The 17,628-nt window shown below is 36.5% G+C and overlaps 1 long non-coding RNA gene across 1 annotated transcript in view; it reads right to left on the bottom strand.

Moving 5' to 3' along the window:
* The window catches only part of LOC126470395 (uncharacterized), a 124,348-nt gene that overhangs the window by 84,921 nt on the left and 21,799 nt on the right, over positions 1 to 17,628 (bottom strand). Inside the window, exon 2 of the long non-coding RNA XR_007586174.1 lies at positions 17,465 to 17,553. This is a non-coding gene — a long non-coding RNA (uncharacterized LOC126470395). The remainder of the gene's footprint in view (positions 1 to 17,464; positions 17,554 to 17,628) is intronic.

Here is a 17,628-nt window from a genome sequence, read left to right as displayed (position 1 = left end):
TGTGTATTCTCTTTGAATTTTGGTATGTGAGATATAATGAAGAGCCACAGTAGTTGGCTAGTGTAGAAGGTGTATTTACAGAGCCACAGAAGTTGGCAGGAGTCATGTTCAAATGTTTCTATAGAGTATGTATCCTTTGTGTATAATAGTATGTAGGATGTGCTTCAGAGCTACTGAAGATGGCTAGAATAATTTTCAGTAATTTTACAAAATTGTTTTCTCTTTTTGTAAGGTGTCTATGAAGGTGTTGCAGAGATGCAGAGGGAGGTCAGAATGAATTTCAGGGTGTTTAATGATTTTGTATTCTCTTATATGATGTGTAATGATGTTTAGCAGAGCAACTGGAGATGGCAGAAATTTATTTTCAATGTATTTAATGATGTTGTATTTCTTTATGTATAGAATAGCTTATTTTATGTAACGTTATGGGGCTTAATCAGTAACTGTAGAAGAATTTTTTGCCAAGAGAATAAGTTCAGAGAAATAATATTTGTGGATTTTTTTATCAGCAATATTTGTAACAGTAGCTTGCTTATGATAAAAAGGAATTTGGAAAAATAATTTATTGGTAGTACTAATTTTGGGTACTGTTTTTTTTTTCTTTTTTGGGGAAACACCTAATTCACATTTTACTGAGAGGATTAATATGAAAATGTAACTACAAGAAAGTTTGGAGCAATTTTGAAAAAAAAAAAAAAAAAAAAAATTCTTTGGAAGAGTTCTACTTTTGAATTTGAGAAAAGATTTAAAAAACTGTTTACTATGATAAATGTATGTGTTAGGTTAGGAAGTAAATACTAAGAATGGACATTTAGACGTGCTGTATTTTGCAAGTACACAAAAAAAAACGAACCCAATACGAAACTGTGAGTAACTTTATGTGAAACAGAGCTGAACTTGTATCCCAGTGACGAGCCATGATGTGAGCCATACGTAAGTGTTGAATAGAAGTGATCCGAACCCATTTTATTCAATGGAGACAGTTGTCAGAACCCCAACATATTGTCAGAGAAATGTTAGGTAAAAAAGATGACCCCCCATATCAAAGTGAAAATGTTGTTAGAATTTAGAGACAACCCCCATATCGAGACGAATATTTTGTTAGAGTTCATGAACGCCATGTGGAGCGAATTGGGGGGGAAAAAAAAGGTAATACTGTAGGAAATATTGAGATAGGAAACGACACCCTCCACAGTGCCGAAATTATATTTGTAGTGAATTTTTTGGACACTGATAAAGTGGAGTGTTAATGAATTGTTTTTGCTTAAAGTCAATGAGAAAGATAGAGAGCTTTTTGTTCTGAGAAAATTGTAATTTCAAGAAGAGTTCAATGTAAACATTTTACTAATTCAGTTTTGAGAAAAAAATTCAAGAATATAATTTTGTGAGAAAAATGTGATTTTGGAAAAAGATGGAAATTTTTTGTAAATTAATTTGAATGAATGCCATCAAGTCCTAGCCCTTGACATTTAATGTAATTATGTATAATGTTGTAACATAATTTTAGATGTTTTGTTTATTTGACAAAGACTTCAGTTAAAAATAGATTTTAGTAGGAACAGTTTAGAATTGACAGTGTTGGTTTAGTTAACGAAATCATTACTAAAAAACTTGTCCGCAATAAGAACCATAAAACATGCTCGGGAGAAATTTTAGGTTCTTATGGGGTGTGTGATGTCACAAGTTAATGCTCAATAACAATTATTGCAGTAATCTACAGTGGAGTACCTCTTGCAGTATTGGAGTCATTGGCTGTGAAGGAGATGGCAAGTTGTATCTTAGCGATGAGTCATTTGCCCCTGTCACTAATGCCAGCCGTGAGATACAGTACCCGTGTTGCTGCGACTGAATATTCATGCCACCTATGAACCTAAATAAACTATATTAAATATTATTCAATCATTTTCAAAATCAGTACATTACCTTCTGTTATTCAGGAGAAGACTGTAAAACTCTTTAACTATCACAGTTTCAGAGATAGAAAAAAATTGCTTAAAAAGTAAAATACTGACACTTATGGAATTAAATTTAGTTATGAACTAGAACAGTTTACCTTTTGTTATCATCTGAAAACATAACCGGAACTCTCAATTGGCAGAATTATTTAATTTAGATTTTAGTTTAAAAACTAACTACTTTTCATTTTTGTAATATAAAAATCAGATAAAATCATTATTTGTGTCTTATGTTATTGTGGGAATAAATGAGAGTAAATGTGAGACTGTATGAGAAATGTAAGTTAAATTTCAAGATTAATTTTATGTAATGCATTATGCAATTATAGCATGAGAAAGATGTTTGTACCCACAATATTAATGACGTACGACTAAGTGTATTTGCTTTTGTAAGGAGGCAGCGAGAATATCGGTATAAAGTAGAAATGATTTCTAAACTTATTTCAAGATTAATTTTCTTTTCGTTGGTTTTATTAAATGTTATACTAGTGTTTGCATGTTGGAATGACATAAATGCATCTGTGAATAGTGACTGGCACAGGCCAGTTTTGGTGCGAGAATGATCTCAAACAATTCTTCTGATTGGCCAGCCAAAATGATGAGCTAATCAGAGGTAAGCAGTTCCTGCACACTGCTAGATAGATATGATGTGGAAGAAGCAGCATCTGGAGAGCTGCTAATAAGCTCGTTTCAGTCCGCATTATGAGTAAAATGAAGAAGTAATTGGTTTCTCATGTCCAGATTGTGTTGCCATGAAAGCAGTTGCATTTGCGGACAGATTGGTGAAAGTTGGAAGTTTTGGAATTGTTTTGTTGGAAAAATAACCACGTGTGAACTTTCGGCCTGAGCGTAAATTCTGCATGGCATGTTTTGTATTCATATAGGGAATATTTGGCGAGCAGTTTCTGTTAAAGAAATCCACTGAAAAGGATTGAGAGGGAAACTCACTATTAGTAGCAGAACTGTAACTGTGAAATCGTGTATTTATTCAGGTCGGACTTATGTATATTTCTGGCTGCTTTGCATGTGATCTGGATTGGTTGTTAACTGCGAACAGTGGTCTTGTTAGTTAAGTACATTTGGACATGATGGCAGGTTTTTTCATTTGAGCTAAAGGAAATAAAAATGCTTGTATTAGAATTCTGACATTTTACTAAAGGAATGAAGCAACCATCTTCCACCTGAAATTTAAGATATTTACAGGATAGCTGGGTACTAGAATTATGCGGACTTTGCTACGTTTGACATTTTCATCAATGCTGCTTTTACACCGTCTGAACAGTACATAAGTATGCAGAGAACAGGGATAGGGAGCTGTCACCGTACTGAGATAGGTGGAACACTTGCAGTGAACAGTACGATGAACGAGCAAACAATATCTTATAACCCGCCCCGCCACAAGTGCGATCTGGCAAAAATACAATACAGCTACAAGATTAGATAAAGGAACTAAAGGAATGGATTAGTCAGTGGCCTTAAGCTGCAAGTAGTTTTAGTAAACAATGTAAAGAGAAGGATGAGGAATACTACGATCACACAACCCCAATGAATTCAAGGTGGGAGACAAGGTAAGAACTCGTGGACCAAAGGTAGTACTACAATTAATGAAATAGTAGTTCGCAACAGTACATGTGAACAGTTTAAAGGATTTCCGCCAACTTTAGACATCTGTTCTGAAATATTCAGGAGAACGTATATGCTAAATTCTATTTGAACACTGACTAAAGAGGGATTAACATATATTAATTGTAAAAGTATAGGTGAGCAAGACACTGATCAGTCCTTAGGTACAGGCCAGCACCCAGTCACTTTGACTCTATTAGCCTCACCCTGGTAGCAGTAGCAAGCAGAAGGTATAGGACAGCATGTGCATGAATCCGAAAATAATTTAGGGTTTCATAAACCAATATCAGTAACTTAGAGATACGATTGGAAAAACACATATTTCCATCTATGTGTTAGCAACCACCATCACCACCAATTGCAACTGTAGGAGCTACGATTAGACATCTCAGCTGCAGAATCCAGTGCTGAAAGTGTATAAAGGAGAAATATTAGGAGTGTGTGTGTTTGTTATCCAGCTCATGAGAAAATCTTACACGAAGTGCATCCCTAACACGAAATTATTCCTCACCCCAGTGTTTAGTCATCAGACATACAGGATCACAGATAAATGATGGAGAAGGTGTGATTACTTATTGTACATATTTGTGTTACACAGATGTATTAAGTGTGTCAATTGAAAATCTATGTGGTGTATATTCATATGCAAAAATAAAAGAGAAACTCATGTATCCGTGTATGTATGTGTACATATCAATGTAACTTGTGTATGTGTAAAAATAAGAGTCTAAGATTTGAGGACCAATCTTCCGCCGACAAGGGAGGTGTAATGACTAAATCATGAAAAGTTGCTACAGAAAACCATTTAAGATTATTAGCTATAAGCCTTGTAACTTAGGTAGAGGCATACAGTGCGAGCCAGTTTTGTCAGTCCATTGTGAGGTCATATGCAATGAGTAACTGCTGATTTTACACTCACTGATTGTGAACTGCAGATAAAAAGAAATGCAGTTATGCCCCATCTACAAGCAAACAGCCCCAAATGCTGTATACAGAAGCCCACAAATGACAAGCAAGGCAGAGTTCAAGAATTCCACTGACAGCAGCCTCAGATGAAGGAGCCTGCAGCAGATACTATGTAAGTAAGCATTAAATTCTATTACTCTTGTACACTAAGGAATTTCAAAGTATCTCTGGACTAGGGTTATTGGCTTCCATCATACAGCTATGCCTGAATGTCACTTGCATTATGATGAATAACTGAACCTAAGAGTTTGATTAGAGTAATAGAATCTGGCACTTCCATTTTCTGTGGTCTGTAATATCCAACGTTACTTTGTATAGCTGAATCTTAGGAAAGTTACAGGCCAGAATGACCTACTGTTCTGGTACTTTATTGAAGAATCTTGTAAGATCCATCTATGTTTTTACAAATTAGTGTGTGTGCTATTCCACATATTCAACGTTAACATGTCAAAAGCAATAAAAAGCACATCAGTACACCAACCCAGAGTATCATTTGACTACCAACAGCATGTCTACTTCCTCAGCCTAACATCCAAGTCTTCCTGTACTGTCTCCAACCACAGAGACCTGTAAAAACTCAGTTTGACTGCAATGTCATTTCACTCCTGCATGCAGCTGCTCATGTACCAAAGAATGGATTACCAAAACTCCTTCTTTATCTCTGATCTACACTTGAGCTTTTAAGTATGTACGAGGGCGGTTCAGAAAGTAACCTCCGATTGGTCACAGTGCGGGTTGTGGGGGGAGTAGCGATGCCATCTGTGCGTTCACGCACTCAACAGGTCAGTCAGCATCAAGCCGTGGTCGAGTGAACGTCGTACCTGCGCTAGTTTAGTTTTTGTGGCAGTTTGAAATGTGTGCTGCAATAGAAAACCCTGCCAAATGTGAAGTGTGTGCTGTCATAAGGTTTTTTACAGCCAAAGGATATTCTGCAGCAGCTATTCATCGTGAGCTTTGTGCCATGTACGGACCAAGAGTTATGAGTGAAGGAGTTGTCCGTGAATGGGTACGTTTATTGAAAAGTGGACGAGAAAACGTTCATGATGAAGAGAGGAGTGGTAGACCATCATTGGTGACTGACGAACTCGTTCAGACAGTTGATGCAAAAGTTCGTGAAAATCGACGTTTCTCAATGTCGGAGTTGTCTACTGGTTTTCCACAGATTTCTAAGACTCTCTTGTACGAGATAGTGACAGCAAGATTGGGTTACCGTAAGTTCTGTGCACGATGGGTGCCCAAAATTCTTACCGACCACCACAAAACTCAAAGAATGGCCTCTGCATTAGACTTTCTGTCACGTTATGAGGACGAAGGAGAGCCATTGTTAAACAGAATCGTGACCGGTGATGAAACCTGGATTAAGTACGTGAACCCTGAGACAAAAGAACAATCAAAGATGTGGGCACATTCAAATTTGCCTACCAAACCAAGAAAAGCCTTGCAAGATTTTTCTGCCAGAAAACTGATGGCAACGGTGTTTTGGGATGCCAAAGGGGTGTTGTTGGTTGAATTCATGGAACGTGGTACGACCATTAATCAAGACGTGTACTGTGAAACAATAAAAAAGTTACGACGGGCTATACAGAACAAACGTCGTGGTATGCTGACTTCCGGTATCGTTTTTTTGCACGATAACGCCTGTCCTCACTCTGCTCGCAGAACAACGGCCCTTCTTGAGCAGGCACAAGCGGGTGATTTTTATGCAGAAGGAATTTCAAAGCTTGTGAAGAGATATGATAAGTGCCTCAATCGCTATGGAGACTATGTAGAAAAATAGTGCAAAGATGTAGTTTTAAGATGTATATATTAAAATATTTTTATTTCACTTGGTGTATTTTTTAAAATCAACCGGAGGTTACCATCTGAACGGCCCTCGTATGTTGCAACCCATGTTGGGTTACAAGATAAACATAGTATTTACCAACAAAAATCACCTAACAGCCGTATCTTTTGAGGATTTATTTTATTTAGACAACCAGTTTTGGCATCTGATTAATGCCATCTTCAAGTCCCTATGCACTCCTTGTACAGGCATCAAATATATCAATACTTGCACAACTGGAGCCAACAATATCTGGATTCTATGAATTTGTTTTTGGAGAATTTACTTCAAAAACTTGTGGTAAAGTCTTCGAAGTAAATGCTCCAAAAATGAATTCACAGAAATCAGATACTGATGGCTCCAGTTATAGTGTATACATGGAATGCATAGGGGCTGACGATGGTATTAATGAGATGCTGAATCTGGCTATCTAAATAAAATAACTTCTCAAAACACACGGCTGTTTGGCAACTTTCCTTGGTAAATATCTGACTAGCCACTGTCCCGTATCCACAATGGATCAACAGAAACTGATTAAATGGAGGTTAGAGTCTAGGGCTTAGCTCCTGTACCATCTCACTTGGTGGAAAATATCTGAGTAGCTGCAAATTTTACCACAAAAATTGGAGTAAAAAAACTAATACAAAGAGTTTACTTTACTGCAAGTGTTTAATATTCCATTATAAAGATTACTGGAGATGGAGCTGTTGGTCAGGTGGTTGAAAGGGATAATTCAGACCTGCTATGCTCTCAATGAGTCCTTCATTTGTATGGAGTGACTTTTTTTCTTAAAAAAAAAAAAGTACACCTGAAATATAAACAATATCTTAAAAATGAGTTAAAAGACTGAGAAGAATCAAAGAGTATACTTGTTAGGATAAAGATTTTCTGTGGGAATGCCTGAATGACTGTCACAACTTAAGCTAAGGAAGCCCAGACATTAAGATCACAGTAGGAATTTTACATAGAATGTGTAACAAACTCCAGTATCTCAAAGTCAAGAGTACATACATTGCACTCCTTTCACTATGATGTACAATAAATGGAAGGAAAGGAAAGAAGATTGGGATTAAAAATCCTGTTGACAATGATGTCATCAGAAAAAGAGCACAAAGATGTGGGACAAGACCCACCATGATCTTTTCAAAGGAAACACTCAGGGATTTGCCTTAACTTTTGGAAACCATAAAAAACCTAACTCTGGATGTTCAGATGGGGGTTTGAAATATTGTCCTCCCAAATGTGAATGTAATACCTGTTGGAAAATCACTGTACATACGTATGTCACCTTTTACTCCGAACAAACATTAATAATTAGTGCTCTGAAAGAGATGAATGGAAACACTAGCAGCATCTAAAAAGAGTGTAAATTATTTAATAAAATCAGTAACAAATTTCTGAGTCTCACACGGAATTATCTGCCATACAATGATTTCCCCAGATCCTCAAATGTGAGGAAATAGCAATTGGTAATGGCCACATACTGCTAAATTGTGTCCAGCATACAGTACACACTCCTGGTTATTTTGTTTAGCAACTTTTCTTCTTTCTTCACATCCAGATACCACAGCAATATTTCACATCAATGTCATTGCAAAGATAAGCTGGTATATACTACCTCTAGCACTTTTGTTATGAGTAATATCCACTGCAAAAACAGGAGAGCACCCGTGGGAAAGTCATGCTAGTATCGTGCTCTATACACCCCAGTGAACTTAAATTTAGGCAGAGCTTAATTCTGAACTGAATCAACTCTAAAACTTCTGGGTCTTATGGACATTTGCCTGTAAGTTTTTCAGATGTGCAAGATAATATATATTTTACAAATTTTTACTCATAAAAATTATCAAATTCTGAAAACTTAGAACACTATCCCTCATCTGGAGTACATGTTAGTCACAAACTAAATGTGAACCAAGCAGTTTTTTGTTTTTTTGTCATAAACTTATTTTTACTACTGTGCCAATGCCACAGTCTTCCTAAAGCAGTTACCATCAATGAAGTACAGTGAAGGAAGAATCCATATATGTGAACAGTAGTTTCCTTACTGGAAGTTCAGCTATTTAAAGATAAATGTCCACACAAAGAGTGCTATGCAGACCTGTAACTGATATATCTCCAATAGCACAGATTTCACATTAAAAATATATTTCCAAAGGATGTGAGGCTGTGAGTTCCCATACATTAATCAGTACATCACAACCAACAGTGACTAGTAATTACAAAGATAAGATACTTGTTTACAACATTAGAAACACTATCCATCCTATTTATTGAAAGCTAACATTTCTAATTTTTACATTCTGAAGGTGAGACTACAGGACAAATGTTGTCAGTATATAAGCAGTTAAATTATGTAGCTGCATTAACTGTACCATCAACTATGGTTACAAAAGTTTTCGTAACAGAAGTTACAAATATGATAAAATCGTAAGGTCCACTTGGAAATGAGCACAGAATTTTAATCTATCTGAATAACAAGTTCCTCCTTTGGCAGATAAAAGATTATGGGAATATTGGTGCGCAAATTATTCTGTCTACATGAAATTTGAAGAAATCAAAGAAAACCTAAAATCTGCATGGTTGGATGGCACTCTGAGCTCTATTCCTCTGAAATACAAGTCCAAAGCTTTCAGTATTGTGTTACCTTGCTTGGCTGACAGTGAAAACATGAAGTGGTTTATGGAGATGTCCAGGACATAAGGTTAAGAGGTATTTGAATAGTTCTTTTACACTTTGGATCTGAAAGAATGCATTCTTGAATTTAGATGCCTGATACATTTAGTGTTCAGATTCCAGTACATCTGCAAAGTATACTAGCAAACTTATATGTACATGTTTGGATAAAGATTTTTCTCTGGGCATGTCTGAGGGACTTTATGTTGCAACTTAAGCTAAAGGTTTTCTTCCATTCTTCAGTTTTTATGGTTTTGTATTCAATTAGCTGTTTTCAATTAAATGACAGTAGCTATGTTGAGATAACTACCTATAAATCAGTATGTTAAATATAAGAACAGTCAGAGTTGCTGGAATACAGTAAAGTTATTAAAGGCAATGATGGAAAGTTGTGAGTTCTCAGCATCAGTTAATACATCACAACCATCCAAAACAGAAAGATTGTTGGGTAGAACAGACCAATGGCAATTGTCATACTCTTCCCAGTTCTACAACTGTTCAATGAAATAAACTTATAATTTTGAATCTGCAGCCACCGACAAACATTCCATAATCATCAACATTACAGCAGAAACTGGGACACTGCTGTACCAATGAGAGATCAAACTGAAATATGTTTGTGTTAGCACACATTCAACTTTTGCCTGCACTCCATTAATGAAAAATTTTAACACATTGTAGTACATGCAAAAGCATAGTTTAGCAAAAACTAAATTACAATCAGAACATAAATAACAGCAATTAAAATATTTTTATTATAATAATAATCCTGTATAGTGGAGTACCACACATTTTCCTCATACTCCACCTGTATGGACTAAAAATGGACTCTCTTCCTTATCTATACAACCAACATATGAACACATGATACAATGAATTACGACTGCACAGTGCTTATCTGAACTAATAATAACTCATTTTTAAAGGAACATATGCATGCATTTTGCTTTCACTCAATATAGTTCCACTGTTTCTTTCTATGAGCTATCTTTTCTACATGTTGTACTGCTTACAGATTGTATTCAAGCAATGCAACAAACTAGAAATGCTGTATTCATTTAAATGTTACGGACTTCATGAAGCCACACTGTAAGTTAAAAACTGATTTTTCCTTTCTACTGGGTGTCCTGGTAATACATAAAATGACTATCACTTTAATGAAAACTATACGTGTCTAGCCATAAACTGGATTATCTATAAATTTTTAAAGCTGTAAAACTTGCTAATGAATTTAATAATTTTTCACATGCATACCAGTACTCAATTATAAAGACCTGTGTGGGCCTCATATGCATGATTATTACTTACACCTTATAGATCAAAGTCCTCTCCAGCTGACAGAGCTGAAATCTAAAATTATATAATTTCAGCCATACTGTCATTCATCACCCTGTAAAATCTTATTACACTGGTTGATGTATGGTTATCTAGAAATGACAGTAAATGGGCTAAATTATTCCACTGCACTTATTCTCTCACTTCGACCTGTGAGAATGTTTTACACACTAACTAAAATAATGCATACAATTTATTTTCATTCTTTGCTGCTCACTCCTGCTCCTACAAACTTAAAAATCCAGTTTTTCATTAAGTGTCTAACAGTTTTTAGAAATTACTGCAAACCATTCTTCTTTTGTGATGGTAGAATTTTTATTTTCTCATTACTGTTTTCAAGTCGCCTAGAGACACATCATCAGATGGTGCAGTCCTAAGTGATTATTGTTGTGAACAATCATTAATAACTGTACTATCTGATGATGACGCACTAGAAAACTTGAAATCAGCAATGGGAAAATAAAAATTCTACCACTTCTGAAAATCTTTATTCATCAAAGTTGCAGGGTTTCACCTCTCCAGAATAGATATGTTTTATTTATGTCTATTCTTTTTACAGAAACAGCTTCTTCTTCTTCTTCTTCTTCTTCTTCTTCTTCTTCTTCAAAGGATTGTTATATCTTAGTGTTTCCCAGCAGTGTTATTCATCATCCATTTGGCCATTTTCTACTTTCCCCAATGGACTTCATGATATTCACTGAACTATTCTATAACTTATAGCTTTGTTACACAAGTTTTCATTCCCTGTCTGAAGCATTCTCCTGATCCCTTATTCCATCAATAGATGTTTTACTTTAATTCCCTGCAAATTTTTAAACACCTGTAAGTTAATATCGGTTTGTGTTTGAACAATAAACATGGACTGAAGCTCCAACTTAATTTTTGTAAATGGATTCCTACACTACAAAAATCTAAAACTTTACCACAACTGAAAATTCAGATAAATATATTTCTCCCAACAAGAAACCAGTTAGTTGAGACAGTCACTGCAGAATGTTTGACTTTGTTGATGGAGCCACAACCTCACCTCCACTTGCACCAAGTCAGGATGACATAGTAGTAAGCATCCCTAACAGAGAACCAACTAAAAAATTTTAAAGCAAATAAATCACCAGGTTCAGATGGGGCCCCAATCCAGTTTTACAGAGAGTACTCTACAACACAGGCCCCTTCCCTGGCTTGCACTTATTGTGAATCTCTTTCCCAACATGTAGTACCGTGTGACTGGGAAAAAACCACATGTGAGTCCAGTATGTAAGAAGTGTAAAAGAATGGACCTGCAAAGTTACAGACAAATATCCTTAACTTTAGTTTGCTGCAGAATCCTTTAATATATTCTCTGTTCGAAAATAATAAACTTTCTTGAGACTGAGAAGGTTACGTCCACGAATCAGCTTGGTTTTAGAAATTATTCCTCATGCAAAACTCAGCTTACCCTTCCCATGGAACCATGGATGAGGGGCAATGGGCAGATTCCATATTTATAGATTTCCAGAAAGCATTTGACACTGTGCCCCATTGCAGACTGTTAATTAAGGTATGAGGATATGCAGTAAGTTCACAGATATATGAGTGGCTCGAAGACTTCTGAAGTAGCAGAAACAGTATGTTGTCCTCCACGGCGAATGTTCATCAGAGACAAGAGTATTGTCAGGAGCGCTCCAGGGTAGTGTGATAAGAATGCTGTTGTACTCTATGTACATAAATGATTTGGCAGACAAGGTGGGCAGCAATCTGGGATTGTTTGCTGATGATGCTGGGGTGTACGGTAAGTTGTCGAAGTTGAGTGACTATAGGGAGATACAAGATAACTTACATAAAATTTCTAGTTGGTGTGATGAATTGCAGTTACCTCTAAATGTGAAAAATTTAATTTCATGCAGATGAGTAGGAACAATGAACATGTAATGTTCAGTTACAGTATTCGTAGTGTCCTGCTTGACATAATCAAGTCGGTTAAATATCTGGACGTAACATAGCAAAGTGATATGAAATGGAACTAGCATGTGACAACTATGGTAGGGAAGGCATATTGTTGATTTCCATTAATTGGGAGAATTTTAGGAAAGAGTAGTTCACCTGTAAAGGAGACCGCATATAGGACACTGGAGCAACCTATTCTTGAGCACTGCTGACGTATTTAGGATCCGTACCTGGTTGGATTAAAGGAAGACATCAAAATAATTCGGAGACAGACTGCTTGATTTGTCACCAGTAGGTTCAAACAATACATGCTTACAGAGATGCTTTGGGAGCTCAAACAGGAATCCCTGGAGTGAAGGAGACGTCCTTTTCGAGAAACACTATCGGGAAAATTTACAAAACCAGCCAGCATTTGAAGCTGACTGCTGAATGATTCTACTGCCACCAACTTACATTGCGCGTTAAGGATCACAAACATAAGATTTGAGAAACTGGGCCTCATATGGAGGCATATAGACAATCTTTTTCCCCTCATTCTATTTGCAAGTATAATAGGAAAGGAAATGTCTAGTAGTGGTACTGGCAAGTCAATTCTGAGACAAAACAGTTCTTCTGATCCTACTACATGCAATTAATTCATAATGTTATTGCTCATTTTAGAGCATGCTGATACATTAGTCCACACTTAGCAATAAAATACAACTGATAGCTCGTCAATATATCTGTACCAAAGACTGGAAAGTTACACTGGTCACACAAATACCTAAAAAAGGAAATAGGAGTAATCCAATGAATTACAGACCCATATCATGAACGTCAATTTCCAGTAGGATTTTGGAACATATATTATGTTCAAACATTATGAATTACCTTGAACAATATGATTTATTGACAAATAGCCAATGTAGATTCTGAAAACATTGTTCTTGTTAAACAATTGCCTCATTATTCAAACCGACTCCATATTTTTAAATTTCCAGAAAGCATTTGACATCTTACCTCACAAGCAACTTCTAATCATATTGTGTGCCTATGGGCTATCATCTCAGTTGTGAAACTGGATTTGTGATTTTCTATCAAAAAGGTTACAGTTCATATTCTGTCAAAAACAGGGTGTATACGACCCGGGACAACCGGGAGATCCAGGAAAAACCCGGGAATTTTTTCATCTGGGAGAAAACCCTGGGAATTTTTTAGAATTTCGGGATTTTTTTTGTTTTAGTTTTCAGCTAAATTTGTCATTTTGACTGGTAAGAAATAATATTCAAACAAAGAATATTACTGTATCCCGCTACTGCAGAATAATACTGCAGTAATAAAACATGAACGAGAGAAAAAAAACTAAAATAAAACTTAAGTTGCAAAGGAAATGTGCCATGTACAACAACAAAACACAGTGCTGATACAAGCATCTGCCAGCAGCAAAAGGTGTCAGAGGCTTTGGGAAGACTATGCAATGCTTCATAACAACAAATTGCCTCCGATGAGCGTGACGTTGCAACTGTTTACATTAGATTCATGTAAGCAGTTGCGGGCGGGCCCATGCACATGCCTTGTTGCGTCGTGTGTGTGTAGTACCTTCTCCCGCTTCTGGCTACTAGAGTGTGTCTGTTAGCTATATAAGCAGTAGCAGCAAGATGCTATTCGGAAAAATTTTACTATCGCGCGCAAGCTGCCATATTCACTAGGAGCGAATCGGGGTATCTGCCCCGGGCAGCAGTTTCAGTCAAGCATTAATCGCCTTGCAGAACAATGAAGTTAGTTTTGCCTGTTTGCTAAAGAAAAGTGGTTTTTATTAATCTTTTCTGCTGAGGCAGTCAATTTATTTGTAACAAAATGCTTAATTCCACATTATTGGCTAGTTTCAACTGTTCTCTGCATTTCAAAAGAGGATGTTTTCGTCTTCTTGCAAGTATGGCATTATGCCATAATAAAGAACCAAAAATGAAATAATACAGTACTGGTATTCCAAGAAAATTTACAACCGAATCTGGACGTACGCATGTGCACTTCAAACCGAATTATGCACGTTATTATGGTTCACGAAATTCCGATGCTCTTGGAATATCCTCTGATATCTTGTTTCTTTTGTGGCGTAACATAAGATCTTTTAATGTTTTACATGTACGAACATACAGGCTTCTTACGTCATCGTAGCTGCGCAAGCGGTGTGAGGCCTATAATTGGCGCTTTCTGGCAACTGCTGAAACGAACCTCTTTCTAACAGGTCGCGGGAAAATATTGCGAATGATTGACTGAAAAGCGTTACTTTCAAAGTAAACTTCCTTTTACTCAAGATTAACTATGTGAGATAAATTTCTTAATCACAGAGCGTCTGACTCTCATTTAAAAATCAACTCTCTGAGGATGACCATTTAGAAAAATTTCGAGGCCAGAAGATCATACATTTGTGTCGTTATTAAAAATTTTACTGGCACATTTGTGTGATGTGTCTCAATGTGTAACACGCGCAAAGAAGATCAATGTTATACGTGAAAGTTAAGCTTCTCTTGCAGCATATTAATCGTTGATACCAATATTGTATGTGAAAGCTTTGGTTTTCTTGTAGCAACACTATGTATATTAATTTAAACACTGAACTTTTCCTGTTTGTGTGTACACGCTAATTAACAGTGATAATGCTACTGGCTGATGACATGACGTGTCCTTTGCTTTGAATATCCGCTGTATCGGCTGGCGAGATCACGTGACATGAACTATGACTGGCTTACAAAAGCGCGTTGCAATCTCTATAAATCAATAAGTTTAACAGTTCCGAGGAAAAGTATACTGTCACTTAACACGGAAAAAGTGTATTTTCACCTGGGAGAAAGTGTATTTTTTACCGGGAAATCCAGGAGAAATCTGGGAATTTTTTCTCCTTGTCCACGTATACACCCTGAAAAAGGTTACAGTTCATAGTAACAGAGGGAAAGTCATAAGAACTAATATCTGGTGTTCTCCAAAGGCCCTCTGCTGTTCCTGATCTACAGAAATGATTCAGAACAAGCCTGTTCACTAATCTGCTCATACGAGCTGGCTTGCGCTCAATCCTCGGCAGTGACCAACTGTCCGGCTCACAGGGGAAGAATACGGGAGAGCAGAAGGAATTGGAACAAGGCAGCTTGGCACAAGGAACTGTTGTCAACAAGTCTATTCTACGTTGCTAGTAGTTCTACAGAGATTTAATACTTAACGGTGCCTTGTTAATGTCTACCATGGCAAATTTATTTCCTAAGACTGTTGCACTGATGAAAAATGACAATGAAATAAAACTTAAATTTCTTTCAATTGCTGAGGCAAAGAACATGCAGCAGCTACATATGAAACATGATATTTGTTGTGAATGATGTAGCCTTACGATGAATATCATTTTAGGAAAAAGTTCAAAACATCAACTTATAGTTCATAACTGTTTTATTCACATGTTAAAACAAAGAAACACTTCATCTCAATGAATACTACTTATTTCACTTTTCACTAAAGCATCAATGTTTGGTACCACTTTCTGAGCACTGATAATTCAATCAATGTTTAGTGCCACATACTGAGTACTGCTAATTCGAAGATAAGCTTTTAAACTGAGGCCAGTCAGTGAGCTTCTGTGGGTAGATTCCATGCTTTTTATTGGGGGAAAACTGTTCGCACAAATATGCAGGTTCAAACATCAACGTTATTGTAGTTGCAAACCTCTGAAGTTGTGAAAATTTATGCCACAGAAAATTTTTTATGCAAGTCCACAACACTTATTTTATTACAAAACTTATCACTCAACTGGCCTGTCACACTACAGGCCTACAAGTTCTAACTGCAACTAGCCATCCTGCATTGATGTACTGTAAATTGATACTGGTGTGTCTAACCTTTGTTTTGAGGTTTCTAACCTGGCCACAATTCTGCTTTTCATCAAGCTGCTCTGCGATTATGTACATTCACTTGCATTTAAAACTATGGCAAACTTAACATATTACCATTCTTCTGATGACAGTACACTGAAATTCCCCTGCACTACATAGTGACATCTGACAGCCACATTTTACCATGAGTGCTCACTACTCAGGTGGTGAGACAGCTGTCTAGCTGCCCCTGAATGGGCCTGATTAAGGAGACAATCCAAGCAGCTCTCTTTGATTCTTGGCATATGACACTGTCATTTACCATTTTGTCACCTTATCTGATAATCAAAACCAATTGAAAATTGATTCAGACAAGATATCTGAATTGTGAAAAAAATCGTCAGTTAACCACAAATAATGAAAAGTGTGAAGTCTTCCACATGCATACTAAAAATAAACCAGTAACTTTTGGTTAGAACATAATCACAAAAATATAAAGGCTGTCAATTCATGAAATACCTACAGATAACAATTAGGAACAACTTAAATTGGAATGATCTCACAGATAATGTCATGGAGAAGGTGAATGGAAGACTGCAGTTTATTGGCAGAAAACGTGGAAGATGCAACCAATCCACTGATGATACTGCCTATACTACGATTGTCTGTCCTCTGTTAGAGCATTGCTGTGTGGTACCTTACCTAATGGATAGGACTGACAGAGGACATCAAAAAGTTCAATGATGGGCAGATCATTTTGTACTATTATGAAATAGGGGGCAGAAAGCAATAAATACAATACACAAACTGGGGTGGCAATCATTAAAAAAAATGCATTTTTCACTGCGGCAGTGTCTTCTCAAGAAATTTCAGCTACCAACTTTCTCCTCAGAGTGCAAAAATATTTGTTGGCACCCACCTATATAGGGAGAAATGAGCATTATAATAAAATAAATCGCAGCTTGCATAGTAAGATTTAAGTGTCCGTGTCTCCCATGCGCTGTTTGAGAGTGGAACACTACAGAAATAGCTTGAAACTGACTCAATGAACCCTCTGCATGCACTTAATTGTGAATTGCACAGTCATCATGTAGATGTACGTGTAGGTGCAAGTGAAGACTGAAACACAGTAACGCATTTTAAATGCTAATATGATTAACTGGACTATTAAATAATAAACAATATTCACAGTGTGGCCTCACAACTACACTTCACTTGTCAAACTGCACATGTAATCCTACAAGACCAAATCACCAATAAGAGCAAAATAAATGTAATGTTTTAAGTAGCTAACAGTGTAATGAAAGGTTAAAAAAATTAATATTCACCTTCATAACAACCAAGAGGATAACACCCAATTACAGTCACATCAGATGAAGTCGAGTCGTTTCCGTGTCATTTCACGTAAGTATTACAGCTGTGGTAAAAAAAGAAAAGAAATACACTTGCTTGACTTCTTCTGAATAAAGTTTTACTACTGGGTGATAAGTTG

This window comes from Schistocerca serialis, chromosome 3 (genome assembly GCF_023864345.2).
Source record: "Schistocerca serialis cubense isolate TAMUIC-IGC-003099 chromosome 3, iqSchSeri2.2, whole genome shotgun sequence".
NCBI lineage: Eukaryota > Metazoa > Arthropoda > Insecta > Orthoptera > Acrididae > Schistocerca > Schistocerca serialis.
Note: the sequence above shows the minus strand (reverse complement) of the source record. Positions and strands in the feature narration are given on the sequence as shown.